Source organism: Durio zibethinus, chromosome 12, assembly GCF_047325235.1.
Source record: "Durio zibethinus cultivar Kanyao isolate XHJ-2024 chromosome 12, ASM4732523v1, whole genome shotgun sequence".
Lineage (NCBI taxonomy): Eukaryota > Viridiplantae > Streptophyta > Magnoliopsida > Malvales > Malvaceae > Durio > Durio zibethinus.
This window is the reverse complement of record NC_143173.1, coordinates 11,129,821-11,146,461: the sequence shown is the minus strand read 5'-3', so window position 1 is coordinate 11,146,461 and position 16,641 is coordinate 11,129,821. Positions and strand designations below refer to the sequence as shown.

At 30.6% G+C, this 16,641-nt stretch overlaps 2 non-coding genes across 2 annotated transcripts; both read right to left on the bottom strand.

Moving 5' to 3' along the window:
* Positions 1-691: 691 nt before the first annotated feature.
* Positions 692-4,058, bottom strand: LOC149515673 (25S ribosomal RNA). Its single transcript, XR_016326383.1, has one exon. It is a non-coding gene; the product is annotated as a 25S ribosomal RNA (ribosomal RNA).
* A 233-nt stretch (positions 4,059-4,291) lies between these two features.
* LOC149515672 (5.8S ribosomal RNA) lies at positions 4,292-4,447 on the bottom strand. The gene has a single exon (XR_016326367.1). It is a non-coding gene; the product is annotated as a 5.8S ribosomal RNA (ribosomal RNA).
* Positions 4,448-16,641: the final 12,194 nt, after the last annotated feature.

The window sequence follows — 16,641 nt, the reverse complement described above, 5'->3', positions numbered from 1 at the left end:
AGGCCTAGTATTGTAACACAATCTTTGTTAAGTTAGAATTATGTTGAGCACTTAAGTTTCATAGGCTAACTTAAGTAGAGGAAGTTAATTCCCTATCCAAGGCCATATAGAGTTTGGCTTATGACTGTAGCTTATGACACGTGCACCGAATGTCATTTGGTATCGATGGTGATCAATGGGTAGACAAGTGCCTTGGGTGGAAGGGTCACGGTACACATGTTGCAACAAGTGCTAACATCTATCAAAGAGGTGTCTAAGGCAACAACCCTCACCAAGTGCTAGCATTTGTCAAAGAGGTGTTCAAGGCAACAACTTATACCAAGGGCCTACTTATGCCAATGGTGTTAGAGATAACATCTCACACCAAGAGGCCAACATTTGTTAATGGTGTTGGATGTAACTACCCATACCAACCAAGAGCCAAATGTTGTCAATGGTAATTGAGCTAACAGCCTACACTAAGGGCTAGCATGTGTCAATGAGGTTCGAGGTAAATACCCACATGAAAAGTGAGTTCATCCCTATAATAAATACCAAAGGCATTTGGTTATCATTTAGTTGGACACTTAAGGAAGGGATGTCATCATCTAGCTGAATTGGTTGCAATGGAGAACACTATTAATCTTTAACCCCAAAGGGATATGGTGTAAAAAAATGAAGTGAAAGGACTTCAATGGGTGTAAGGGGAGGGACAAATTGAAGTGACAAAGGGTTGACTCTTAGTGGATTATGGTAGCAAGGCCACTCTACCAATTATTATATCATTTCATGTATTTAAGTCATTTGCAAAAGATTTTACTCGTCGCTCAATGAGAAATGAGCTCCGAAAAAGCTCGCACAAATTGTCCACTGTGGGGGCTGCACCTATGACACATGCCCTTAGGGGCCACAAGCCCTTATTGCAAGTCAGCAATATGGTAATGGGCACATGTATTGCTTCTAGCCTAGATTTAACTTAGAGGTATTTAGTTATAATCCAATGCAAGGTAGCTTTGTGCCACTGGCTTTTCAACTAAGTGTGATAGCCAATTGTGTGAATCAACAGTTCTTCTTACACTAGGTTGAATTACTATTGCGATGCTACCATCAGTAGGGTAAAACTAACCTATCTCATGACAATCTAAACCTAGCTTACATTCTTTATTAGTAGGTGAACAATCCAACACTTGGTAAATTCTACTTCACAATGATAGGAATAGCTAAAATCGAAGGATAAAAAAGTAATGGCACTATGAATGCTTAGCTGCCACAAGCTAGTGATCACTATGGTAACTTTTCTGACACATGTAGCTTCCAATTTTAAAGGTCTAAAGGATAGATAGGCCATGCTTTCACAGTTCATATTTGTACTAGAAATCATAATCAAATAAGCTTTTACCCTTTTGGTTCCACACAAGATTTTTTGTTCTCGTTGAACTCATCTTAGGACACCTACATTATCTTTTAATAGATCTGCCACCCAAGCCAAACTCTCAATTTGACATTGTTTTCTGCCTGGATTGATTGATCGAGGCTGACCTCAGGTCTAAAACAATGGGTTATGCCCTGCCTTCAATTCATAAAATAAGTAAAATAACATTAAAATGAGTGGTATTTCAATTTTACTCGAGGACTTCCACTTATTCTACACCTCTCAAGTCATTTCACAAAGTCAGACTAAAGTCAAGTTGAATAGGTCTTCTACCTCTACCGATTCTATCAAGCCCATTCTCTTGGTTGTGGTTTTGCTAGATAGTAGACATGGATAGTGGGAATCTTATTAATCCATTCATGCATGTCACTAATTAGATGACGAGGCATTTGGCTACCTTAAGAGAGTCATAATTACTCTTACTATTTACCCATACTTAGTTGAATTTCTTCACTTTAACATTCAAAGCATCGGGCATAAATCACATTGCATGAGCATTCGCAAAGACCACCACAATGCTTTCTTTTAATTAAACAGTTGGATTCCCCTTGTCCATACCAATTTTGAGTCAATTACTCATCACTCGGGGAAGGCTTGAGGGAGCCATTCCTAGTCTCTTCCCCTGTCGGCATTTGGCAACCTAATCTAACCATGGGAGTAGCTCAAGCAGTCCACCAACAGCTGACGCCTATGCTTAGCACTTAGGGTCAATCTTTTTCTTGAGGTTACGAATCCATTTTGCCAACTTCCTTTGCCTACATTGTTTCATCGACCAAATGCTATTCACCTTGTAGACTTGATGTGGCTATGAGTACAATCGAGCATAGATAGCACTCAATCCTCTAAACTTTCAAGGGCTGTGGGGGTGCACCAAACACCACATGATGTGCGATACTCTTTTGACTACTAGACCCTACCTCTAGTTGAGCCATTTTTAGGGTGGGCAGGTCGTTAAATAGTAAAGATAACTCTTTTCGAGGCCCTCATCGACATCTCAGGACTCCATAACATTGTTGTCAACCACCACATTTCAATTCAATAATTTTAACCTAATTTCTTTTTAAAGCTCATGCTAGATGCGCTATAGGATGGGATTACCCCATCTCTTCGGATCAACTAACCCATGTACAAGTGCTATTCACATGGAACCTTTCCCCTTTTTGGCCTTCAAAGTTCTCATTTGAATATTTGCTACTACCACCAAGATCTGCATCAATATTCACTCCACCTAGGCTTATGCCCTATGCTTTGCAATGACTATTGTGACTTTTTACTCATTGGGGCCTAGCTCTTGCCTCGATGATTAGGTATAAGTCATACGTTTAAACTTCATCTAGTTTCAAGGCTAGTTGATTCGGCAGATGAGTTGTTAGGCACTCTTTAGCAAATTTTGACTTTCATGACCATCGTCTTGTTATCTTAATTGACCAACACCTTTTACAGGTTCTAGGTTAGTGTGCTTTATGCATCGTAACCTAATTTTTAGTTCATATCACATTATCATTCTACTTACCAAAAATAGCCTACTTGAAGCTCTCGATTTTATGGTGCAGCTCAACAAAGTAGCCATACTGTCTTCCCTATTTAAGGTTTAAGAATAGGTTAAAGGCATTGTGCCTCTGATGCCTCTAATCGTTGGCTTTACTTGATAGAACTCACTAAGGGCTCTAGCTATCTTAGGGGAAACTTTGGAGGGAACCAGCTACTAGATGATTCGATTAGTCATTCACCCTTATACCTAAGTCAGATGAATGATTTGCATGTCAGTATCATTATAGGCCTCCACTAAAGTTTCTTTTGGCTTCACCCTATTTAGGCATAATTCACCATCTTTTGGGTCCCAATAAGCATGCTCACACTCGAATCCTTCTCAAAAGATCAAAGTTAGTCAGTGGTGCACCCGTAAGGGATCTCACCAATTAGCTTCCTTACGCTTTATGGGTTTTTTAGCATGTTGACTCACACACATGCCAGACTCTTTGATCCATGTTTTAAGACAGGCCGAATAGGGAGCTTGTAGGCTTATGCCAAGAGCACACTAGTGTCAATGCACATTAAGATGGCATGTGTTGCATTCCATGATCGTGGTGATGATGTCTTTATGGGCATATTGAAAGGCTGGGCTTGGGCCACCAGTATAACCCGATTGGTCTATACCCTGAGGTAATTATTGGACCAGGTCTCACCATTCCACATCCGACTGGGGTGTATTGTCAGCCCCTATCTATTTTCTTTCTAACAATTTCAAGCACTCTTTGACACTCTTTTCAAAGTTTTTTTTATCTTTCCCTCGTAGTACTTGTTTGCTATCGATCTTTTACCTATATTCAGCCTTGGATGGAATTTATCACCCTTTTTATGGCTGCATTCCCAAACAACCTGACTTGTAGACAATGCCTTATGGTGCAATAGGGTCTAAGCATAATAGGGCTCTCACCCTCTCCGATGCCTCTTTTCAGGAGACTTGGGCCCAATATACCATTAAGGATGCTTCTCTATACTACAATTCAGATGTTGAGGGCACCGGATTCTCAAGCTAGGCTTTTCTTAGTTTGTTCACCATTGCTAAGGGAATCCTGGTAAGTTTTTTTTCTTTCACTTATTATATACTTAAACTTAGTAGGTGATCTTACTTGACCTAGAGTCATGATGCAAGCATCGATCGAGCGATATGGGTGGGTTCGATAGGGTTCGAATGGACAATAAGCATGCATCATTAGAGATGAGACTCATTGGGAGCTTTACCATCGATGGTCACAGTGCTATCATTGCCAGGGACCCATTTTTGGGCTTACCACGATTAATGAAATAATGGGAGACCATCTTTCACCCCCTCACACAGAGACTGATGAGCAGGGGGTTGGAGAGGGCAATGATGCATGACACCTAGGTAGGCATGCCCTCAGCCTAATGGCTTGGGGTGCAACTTGCATTCAAAGACTTGATGGCTCACAAGATTCTATAATTCACACCAAGTATCGTATTTTACTATGTTCTTCATCGATGCGGGAGTTGAGAGATTCATTGATGAGAGTTATTTTGGTTTTTCATGACAAAAAGAGTCATGGTTCCACCCATGCATGCACCATGAATGGGATGGCGATGACAAATGCAATCTTTTTCATTTCAGTTCCTTGGTGCGATTTGCTTTAAGGGTCATTATTCTGCCATGGGTGATGATATTGATCCTTTCACCCATCCAAAAGGTGAAACGAAGTGGCCATCATGCCTTTTAAAAGTCAAAAGGGCTCAGGGCATAGAGGTACCCTCACCCTTTTAGTGTTTCATTAACGCCTTCACAGGTCATTCGTTAGCAAGTTTCAACAATGATTCTTCCGCAGGTTCACTTACAGAAACCTTGTTACGACTTTTTTTTTCTCTAAATGGTATGGTATAGTGGACTTCTCATGATGTCATAAGTAGCAAACCATCCATGTTACCATGATCCAAACACTTCACTGGACCATTCAATCAAATTTTTGTAGAAAATTCGAAAGGAGAAGAAGAAGAAATGGAAAGTTTAAGTAGGAATAAGGAAATTAAACACAAAATCAAAATAACTAATCTAGGCTTTAAAGATAAGTTTTGAGAGAGAAGAAGAACAATAACAAAACTATTTTTGGTGGGTCAAAACTTAAGTCTTAGTAGCGCTTTCCTCTATAAACACTGCAAATGCTGAACAATTAGTAGCGTTTTATACCATAAACACCACTATAAAAAGATTTTATGGCATTTACTTTTATAAACACTACTATATTCAAATTTAGTGGCATTTGTTCAATAAACGCTACCATGATTGTGAAAACACGGAAGCTTACAGCATTTACTAGTGAAACACCACCAAAAAACGCTATTTTCTTTAGTGAATCTATAGACTTAGTTTGTGTTTTTTAAAATTGGAACTGATATGGAAAGGTTTAAGGCATTTTAGAGTAATGAAGGATTTAAGATGACATAATAGTCCACAAAAAGAACAGTTCCCACCGAAACGATGATCATGATAGTTGTCACCAAAAACAAATAAGTTTTATTTACTTATGAATTGTATTCATAATTGTTTGATAAATGACTTGTTTATTTAAATTCATGCATTGATAAATTTTATGTTATGAATTAAAGATGGATTTTCATCAATCCAAGTTTGTCTTTTCTATTCTAAAACTTCCATCATAATATGATAAGTCTCAAGAGATTTATTTTGTACAAATGATAAAATAACTCTTAAAAAGATTGCATAATCTTTAAAAAAGAAGAATTATGACACAATGAACACAAAAAAATTATAAGACTTAATTATCAAAGTATAAGAGATGAAAAAGGGTAGTCCAACAAATTCACAAGGAAAAACTTTAGGTTAATGTAATGATGTTGATTGATTAATAAAGGGTGTAAGTTTTAAATTCATAAAAAATGACTACTACATCTTCTTAGAGAAAGAAAATGCACTAGTTACAACAAGGTTAAAATTTGTTGTGAATTTGTCAAAAAATAAGTGACATGTATTATATGTCATGGTGAATAAAGTTAAATGCTACAATAATATACTTTGAAAAGAACTATGTATGAAAGGACATGTTTATTAATTGAATTGTTTGCTATGATGTCTAGCGTGATTTTCATAATGCATGAAATATAAAAAGGGTATGTTTTAACTGATTCAATTGTTTAATTAATAAATTTGAATATATTATATGCTTAATAAGATACTTAGGAATTTATTTTTTTATAGCAAAATCTTTTTACTAAATGTTTGAATTGATTTAAAGTGAAATACTACATAATTTTTTATTAATAGAAGAAAGAGTAAATATAAGACTTCTATTGTTGACTATATATGCAAAGTTGATTTTATTTATAATAAAAATGCAATATATGAATATTATGATATTGAATCGAATTATTCAATTGTATTAAAAATTAATAAAAAGATATGGAATTTGGAGACTACTTTAATAACACCATTTTTGTAAAAGAATGATGCTATAATGTTATAAAGTTCCACATAAAAGAACAAGCTAACCTCATGTGAGAAATAATAAATAATTGTCTTATAATCATGGTTAATATAAATGGTAGTAGACTTTATCTCATTATTGTAAACCAATAAGTTTGTATTTATAGAAATAGAAGTTTATAAGATTATAGACAATATTAAAGCCAAAAATTATAAGAATTTACACATATATGGAATGACACATATACATTGTAGCAAAGATAAATGGCTACAAAGAAATGCTTATTACATTCATGATAATTCACCAAAAGATGTGAAGATTACATGGTTCTAAAAGGTGAATTAAACAAAATAGAGTACATGGAAAACCTAAAAGGTTATGGATTCCAAAATAATGTTATAAAGTGTGTAAATAAGTTTGGTTCTTAAGTAAACTTAATTAAGTTCTTAAGAAATAACATTATCATTTGGTAAGGTAATTTTGATATATTATATCATACAAAGATATGATATGGTTAAAATGTATCTATAGTAAGTTCAACATGGATGGTATGGACCAAGGACATACTAAAAGTACCAAAAGAATTTCTATGAAAAACAAAGGTGTTGTGATGATTTTGGGAATAGTAGTTATGTAAAATAAATTTTCTCAAGTTAAAAGGTTCCTAAAAAAATTATTTTTGTGCAAAGGATACAATATTAGCAAAAGAAAGATGGTTGTACAATGGAATAGACATAGTGGAATAGACAATAGTAGTTAAATGATTGATGTATGCAAAGACATACACAAGGTGAAATATTACTTTTATAATTAGCAAAAGGGTTAGTAGATGTATGATCCAACAAAATTGCATTGGGATAATATTTGAAACAATGTAATAAAACATTTTATATTGTAAAAAATTATTTGGTAAAGAAAATGATAAATCAATGCAAGTGAAATTACTAACTTAATAAATCTAGATATGGATTCATATGCACGTATAGTGGGATAACATTTCATGGAATTTGAAGAAACAATAATGTATTAATGGTTTGCTATTTTACAGAATTTGTAAGTATTGGATATGGCAAGTAAGGAATAAAGTAAAAGTTATAATTCCTTTTGGGCCTAAGCCAAGTATTACAAGTTTATTATGTTAATCTATCAAAGGCTGAGAGCTATGTGAAATCTAGACACATTGGTTAAAGCATAGATATGTGAAAAATATGACAAGAGGTGTGCATTATATACTTCGTCAAGTCAAGGAAAGTAAATCCTTTAACAAAAAGGAATTGTAAAGAAATGATTGTAGACACCTCATTTAGTCTGAGGTTTGAGTCAATTGGGCTCAAGCCCTATGACCCAAACCAATTGGACCCAAACCTGATACAAGCCCAATTATCCATTTTTTTTATATTTCTTGTGTATGACTTTATTTTTTTATGATTATTTTTTACTTTGATTTTATTTATCTGTATATATGCATTTATTTATTGTATTTATTTAGTTATTTTTATTTTTTAGTCTTTTTTTTATCTGGTTTTAAATTTTTATTATGGTCTATCTTTAATTTTAATTGCATTTATCTTTAAACATTTTTATTTTATTTTATCTAGTTATTTTTTTTAAAAAAAATAGATAATTGGGAAAAAAAAAAGCATGAATGGCCAAAAGTCAATGAGAGTGACCGGTAATGAAGTTGGAAATTGAGTTTTTATTTTCAAGTGATAATTTATATTTTAAATTTTAAATTGAGTAAAAAATTTCTAGCAAATAAATCCTAGTTTGGTGATAAGATAGAACTAAAATTTGTGAATAACCTAATCTCTAGCAGAATATTGATGAAGCCAAAGCAAAGTCCTATAAATAAGTCTTGTAATTCACTTCCAAGGATACATAGTAATTGGAGAAAAAAAGTATAACTGAGTAAAAAAAGTGAGAGCAAATTTTTGGCAATAACTTTGGATTTCGGGTAGTTTTTTATTTTTAAGTTGGAGTGTTTTCAAGAGCTTTTTGTTTTGTTAAGATTCTTGCTTAAATTGATTTAGGAAGACAAAATTGTCAAAAGAGAAGTTGTTGGAATCATTTTATGTTTCTTTTTTAGGAATTTTTTGGAAATTTTAGATTCTATTTGAATTTTTTTGCAAGCTTTGAATTTTTCGATGACTATTAAGCAAGTTTTCTAGTTTTCAGCTAGCTTCTAACGAGATTCCAGCATGTTTTCTAGAATTTGGTGTAAATCCAAAATTTTTGTCATCGGTTTTCTTCCCTTATTAGAAAAAAACACAAAGAAAATAAAGTATAGAGAGAACAGAAAAAAATCTAAAAAGAAAAAAACTAATATTTTGGGCTTTTATACTTTGTTGAAACAATGTTGTTTTGAACTCCTTGACCAAAGAAAGATCCGCATGTCACCCTGAAGTATGACTTGAGCCTCAATGCACAACTTGAATTCTTTCCCAATCCAAGCCGAACAAGCCGTTGAGCTACCCAGCCAAGCTGCATCATTTTGAGCCATTTTTTGTGCCTATAGTTGAACCTCTCCAGCTGCTAAGTCGAGCTATATTTATGGTATTATTTTTTTCCTTTTTTTTTCCTATTTTCTTACTTATTTGATGATTTATTGATTTGTATATTTATTTGTTTATAAACATTCCTAAGAAAAAGGGTACAATATTTTGAAATGAAGAAAAATCTTACCAACATATTGAAAGGTTAAAGTTTCTTTCGAAATAAAAATAAACCTTACCAATATATTGAAAGGTTCAAATTCTAAAAGTAAATCTATGAATAATAAATAAATCTTACCAACAAATTAGAGATTGGAAGGTAAATTTTTGAATTTTTTTTTAAATTAAACCTTACCAACATATTGGAAGGTTTGAGATATTTCTAAAACAAATCTTTAAAATAATGTTTTACCAATATATTGGAAAATATTATGAATTTTTAACAAAAGTTAAATTAAAAAAAAACAAAAAAAAAATAGTTTTCAAAAAGCCTTACCAACATATTGGAAGGCTTGTGGTTTTTATTTTTAGAAAAAATAAGGTTTTAACAATATATTTGAAAAACTTTATGACTTTTAACATAAATTAAGTTTCAATAAAGGAAAATAAATAGTTTTCCTGAAATCCTACCAACATATTGGAGGATAATCTTTGATAGAAAGTCTTACCCACATATTGAAAGATATTTCTAAAAAATGAATTTTTTAAATTGGATTTTGAATCTCCGATGATGGAATTACTAAGAGCGTTGCAAATAGCAATTTCTATGTAAATTCCTAAGTAAGAAATGTTTTCTAAATTTTACCACTATATATGGAGAATTTAGACAAGAATTTTTGATATCAAGGTTTTAAATCTGATTTGGTGTAAAGTTAAAGTTTTTCTTTAGAAAATTAAATGAATCTGGCAATGGAGCCTCTTCAAACTATAACAAATAGTCTTCTTGAATATTCTTGAGGTGAGAAAATGCTCTTAAATTGTTACCAACATATTAGAGTAATTTAAAAATAATTTTCAATAACTAATTACTTGGTAAGATTTTTTAGGCTTTTGGATAACATGAAGTCAAGCTGGTAGCATCATTAGATAAGCATTATGAGGGTGCTATAACCTTCCTCATACAAAACTATACTCCTAGACCTAGTTTGGTTTCATAGACTAGAATCCACCTTTTAAAGATATTTGAGTCAAGCTTGAGATTTTTTTTAAATAGGACAGATTCAGTTAAGTGGCCAATTACACCTAAACAAAAAAGATTGATGGCAACTCTTAAGTATATGTCTAGCAATTAAGTTTTCAGACTTATACGTTACAACAATGATGTTTAGAACTTTCATCAAGAATGGAACACAAGCCCACCATTTAAGTCATAGATGATGGAACATCAACTCAATGCTTAAAAAGACATTAAGGATTGAGTTTTAATGAGTTCAAATACATCATTTAAATGTGACTATAAGTACTTAATATTTTATACATCATCCTAAGGTTGATAAGTGTTTGGTATCATATAGACAAAGGGAGAGGTTCAGTTATTACTCTTAATGAACCCATAACTTATAAATAAAAAGCTAGAATGCCTTATAGAATGACATTTCTAATGGAGTTCACCTATATGAGTGGAAGTGGTGTCGTTTCTAAGAAAAATGGCTTTAGTTCTAAAGCATTCATGAAAAGATACAAGACATATGGCAAGTGAATTGTGTTAAACATTACTAAATGGCTTTTGTTAAAGTATAAAAGTTTATATGTGATTTGATTGATAACTAATCGCATAGAATTATTGGTTCAAAGACTTAGTTCTACCATATAATTTTGATTAGCTTAACAACATCTTATCACTAAAGTGAAAGTTTTAAATTAGGTATATATATGATGATACTTTCACTTATGCATAAGATTTCCTAAAATGTTTGACTTGTTCTATTTTGAAAATAGGTGAGAAAATGTTGGAAATATTTTCAAAATAGTGAAAGAAAGTTGATTAAGTATAAAACTTAATCATGAATGATGAGAAATCAAAGTTAAGTAAGCATAAAACATGTTTTGTAAATAGTATAAGCTAAAAAAGTGAATTTTTAGCTAAGGATATTTGTATGCTAGTATAAAGTATTTAAATACCAGCTTTTTATTTGAGGGTATTTGAATACTCTCATAAGGCATTCGAGTGCCGATTCACTATTTTAGGATATTATATAAAAAATCATTAGGGTATTTGAATACCTATGAAGGTCATTCAAAAAAGTGTAATTTTTTGAAATGATTTCTCTTGTAATGAGATATACTCTTTCATACATTATCTTTCACTATCAGAATGGTGAATAATTATGTTCATAATTACGTTCATAATTATTCATAAAGGTGTCTTTAAGATATAAAGATATGATAGTCCATTGAAATGAAATAAGTTAAGGGACACAACCCTTAATATCATTCTTTATAAATAGAGATGACTAAAAGTCATTTGTAGTAATTTTTTTAATGCTAAAAACACATATAGTAACTTTGCCAAAATTTCCTCCCTTTCACTCTCAAAAGAAGACAAGTCTTTTAAAATTTGTTTTGCTATAATAAACTAGTTTAAGACTAGAAATTTTCGAGCTTTTCCAAGGGTATTTAGTGGTCTGAATCTCACTAGTGCAAGGTTAATTCAAACAAAACTTCATTGTATCTCATAAACTATTTGAACAACCCCTATTGCATCCTAAAAAATGGTGGGGGCAAATAAATCTAAAGAAAAGTATGTTTATAACATATCTTGAAGTGATTTTCTTGTAATTTTTAATTCTCTATTTAGTGCCAATATTCAGCCATGTGTGTGAGGGATGTACTTAACAAACAATGAACCTGGAACCAATTTTAGCAACATGAAGCAGTCATGATACCAACAAGCTTTAGACTTATCCAAGAGGGGAGGATTTACAATAACAAGATTAATTGATTTCAAAGCTTTGTTTTTAACGTAAAAATTGACAAATTCAATATATATTTGAAAGGTCTCATTTTGTGAAATTTAATAAAGATATTTAATGGAATGAACAAATTTGGAATATTTTTAAAAGATCATGAATGAAAAAGATAATTTAAAAGTTATGGATGAAATGAAATACTAAAAAAAATAAGCACCAAAGAACATGGTCTGTGTTTTCACTTTTTTCTAAAATGCTAAATGAAATTGATGCATGCGTGGAAATGTTTACCCATTTTACTTTGTAATTGAACATGTCCACACATTATAAAGTTCCATTAAGGTCGAATTCTTAGACTTTGCTATATCTTAATCAAGTCGCCAAACAAATTATATGACGGTTATCTATTCTAATAAATTTTTTTTGTACCATACCACCTTTGTTCAACCAGAAAAATGTTGGCCAAACAATTAAATAAGGCTCTTTCTTTTAATACAAGAGGGTGCATTGTGGGGGGAAAAAGACTTAATTTTTGGTTATGGATTTAGGGTTGTAAGAAACATATATTGCCAGCAGATTAATTTTCATTTTAAATGGTATAACAAAATATCTATGGCTTGCTTAATATTAACATATTAGTAATTCTTTAGGGTTCAATAAAGTTTTCCATTCATCATGCATGGTGACAATTGCATCCATGATATATATTCTCCAATCCAAAGCCATCTCCTTCACTCCTCCAAAATATGACCTCAACACCTTGTGATGCTATGGCAACCTTTTAGGTGTACCAAAGATGCATGCTTTTTGGATTACTTGACAAACATTGACCAATCCCCAAATGACACCTTTCTTTTTGCTATTTGTACAAGCAAGCCTATATACAACTTGACTAGTACTTTTCCCTAGTTTAAGCTCTTTAGGGTTTGATGAATAGGGTTGGCTTTAGCTTGAAATTTCTAGATGATACACATGAAATTAAATAGGATTAATGAACATAAGTTTTAAGCTTTTGTGGCACCTTTTAACTCTTAGCTAGCCTCAAAGGAGTGCTGATCAATATATGAACATATATATATATATTATCAATTAGCTAGCCCTAAAGCTTAAATGAGTACTGATCAATAAATGAACCATACCTTTTGTGTGATGTCATGAGTACATATGGGTAATTCATTTCATGATTTGAATGTCTAGATGAATTTAAATTACTAGATAAATACTAGCTTACATGACTCATTTGATATAATTATTGATTTTTTTATCTGAAGAATTTAAACCCAATTCCTTGAACATGAATACCATGTACTTACTTTTGAGTTAAATGTTTAGGTATAACTATCAAGATCTAGATTAGCGTAGTTTGTTCAAGCCAAATGATTATATATTTAATAAGTAAAATATGAATGTTCTCTAAACTTACATGTATAATGCGGAATGAGGTTTTAGATTTAATGATTCTTAATTTATCTGTACCAAAAGTTTGTATGATATATATAGATGATATAGAGTTTCAGTTAATTTGGTTGACCTTTGTTTATGTATATAAATATCGAGATGAAATAAATAATATATATCCAGTGCTTTATATAAATATATATATTTCATGCTTGAATTTTTATACATATATCAGAAGAGTGATTAGGTTTTTTTATTACAGAATAGAAAGTGATGACATTTTCCATTTATCTCATAATTAAGCTCTAAACATTGATTATTTAGGATTTGAACTTTAGTCTTCATGGTTAGGAATTTAAATTCCTAACCTTTTGGAACATGCTTAATCTGGATTAGCATGCAAGGGACATACGAAAAACATAAATTTTATTATAATATTAATATAATTATATAGTCAAATTTAATATTATGTTAATACTTATAAAATGTAAGCTTCATCATTCAAGCATAATATTGCAAATATATATGTATATATGTATATAGGTCACTCGCATCATTCAATTCAGAACTATGGAAAAAGTAATAGGAATTAAGGAAACCCAAAATAAGAAAAATTACATGCAAAAAGTCTCCAAAAGGTGGATAAAGGGATGGCATACCTATGCCCAGCCCTAGCCCCAAGTGTTTTAAGATCGAGCTGCTTTCTCTTAAACCTTGAGTCCATGCATTGCATGCAATTTTGCCTATATTTTTTAGGACAAAAAAAATGGAAACTATATTAAAATAATGTTTTCTATATACATCCATGACAATTTTGTGGCAGCCTATATTTTTTGTGACTTACAAGAATCTAATACCTGCAAAATATTTCAAAATCATGCCTTTACTTGTTCATTTTTTCCCTATTTTTCGGCAAACCAACAAGAAGTTGGTTTTTTGTTATCCCAATCATCATTTTCTCTTGATATAAATAAAGGACAAAAGTGATTATAACATTAAGTTCTTGAAACCCTAATTTCACAAATCACAACTTCTTTCTCTATCAAATTAAAAAAAAATACATTACAAATTAATTCGTAAGGGCATTTATTAGTGGCAGAGCCACGTTGATACTAGAGGGGTTCATAGGCCCTAAGATTTTTCAAGTTCTCTAATACATATGTATATAATGAATATAATTTATAAATGTTCCTTTTAAAAAGTAAAAATGATCCCGCTAAAAAATAAAAAGTTGTTCTTTATGATTATAAATATTTAGAACTTTGAGATTTTATGTTTGAGGTTTATTGTATATGGATTTGTTTCAATTTTATGTTAGATTTGTCTAGTTATTCTCTAATTTGTTGATTAGCTTATTTGTTTGATTATTCAATTATGTAATATTTAATTATGATTGTAATTTATACTTATAATTTCAAAAGAAAAAAACTTTTAACAAAAAAAAAATTCAATTCTCAAATTCCAATTAATTTGTAAAAAATATTAATATTTATAGTTTTTTTTATTAAAAAATTGAAAAATAAATATATTTGTTAAATATAACCCATATTAAAAAGTCAAAACTAGTTAATGAAGTTTAACCAAAAAAAAAGTGAGATTAATAAAATAGAAAGAGACACAAATCTTAATCCCTAAAAATCTGAACCCAACATTATTCCCTAAAAGTTTGAATCCAACAAAAAATCACTCTAGCTATTACAAAAGGTGTATTCTTATCTTCTTAACAAACCAATTACAATAATGATACAAAGGCGGATTACAGCTTCTTTCATAATATGACCACTACATCTTTATCTTTTGATTTTGAAGCTATTAATAATAAATTATAGGTTCTTTTTAATTTTAAATTTGAGAAAATTATCAATATATATTGAGAGAAAATATTAATATTATTTTCTACATTAAAAGAAAATTTGCTAAAACTTTTCAATCTAATGATTTTCTTTTTATGAAAGATCATCGTGCATAATTTTAAAGAAAATTATTGGAGTTTTTTCTTTTTTTTAATAGTTGTATATGTTTTATTTCAATACTTGAATTTTTTTATGTATCTAATTTATGGTTACATTATGGAATGCCTTATTTTACCTAAAACTTTTATAAATTTTGATAAAATAATAACATATTATATGCTAAATGAAAATTTTTAAATTACAGTTGTTATTTAATTTGACATTCCTAATTTGAAATTTTAGATCTGTCACTAGCATTTGTAGACACCCAATTTAGTTTAGGCCCAGATCAATTGGGCCTGGTCCAAATGGTTAAGCCCATTTTATATTTATATTTATATTTATATTTATATTTATATTTTATTTTATTATTATTTATCAATATATATCTATTTATTATTTATCTATTAATGTATTTTTATTTATCTATTAATATATATTTTATTATTATCTATTAATATATATTTTTTATTTTATCTTTTTCTTGATTGATTTTCGGTTGGGATTAGGATTAGAAAAAATTGGATTTGGCCATGAAATTGGAGGTTGGCAGAATTGGGATTGGATTCAAAGATTGAATCCAAATCCTAAAGGAAGTTGGGATTGATTAGAAACTCTTCTGATCAATCCCTATAAATAGGTCCATAGATCATATAGGAAAAGGGGAGAGAGGAAACAGAAGCTAAAAAAGGTTCTGGTGTTTAGAAACAACTTTAGGAATTTGTGGGAAATTTTTTTTAGAATTTTTGAAGTTTTTTTTCTGGAAAATTTTCAAAATCCGACGAAATTTTTCTGTGAGATTCAAGTTTTTCGATAATATTTTCAGCCAACTTTGAAGTTTTTGATGTGTTTTTTCAAATTTCAGCAGACATTCAATTGGAATCTAGATTCTATTTAGAGAGAATGAGGGGAAAAAAAAAGAGGAGAGAGAGAGGAAATGAAGCAACCTATGAAAAAATAGTGGTTTGAGCATTTTATACCTGTTGAAAAACAATGTCGTTTTAGCCTTACTATTCTCAGAAGATCCGCGCATTTTTAAATCGGGTACCCGACTTAAGTGCTAACCTGATCAGCAACCCGCGTCTCTACCTGGACCCCAGTCGAGTCGAGCTGAGCCGCACCTTTAAACCACTTCTATCTCTCAAGCCGAGCCAAGCCGTTCCAAAAGTTTTTTTTTATTATTATTATTATTGTTATCATTATTATTATTATTTATTTATTAGATTAGAATTATTTGGTATTCCTTATTTTTTTTTTATTTTTTATTCTTATTTTAATTTTATCTTATTTTTTAATGATTTTCTTAAAATAAAATTCTAAAAAATATTTTTGAGGAAAAGTTGAAAGTATTAATTTTTCTTGAAAATAATTTTTTAAAAAAATATTGTTGAGGAAAAGTTGAAAGTATCAATTTTTTCTGAAAATAAAATTTTTTAAAAAAATATTTTTGAGGAAAAGTTGAAATTATCAATTTTTTTAAAAAAATAAATTTTAAAAAAATATATTTTTGAGGAAAAGTTGAAA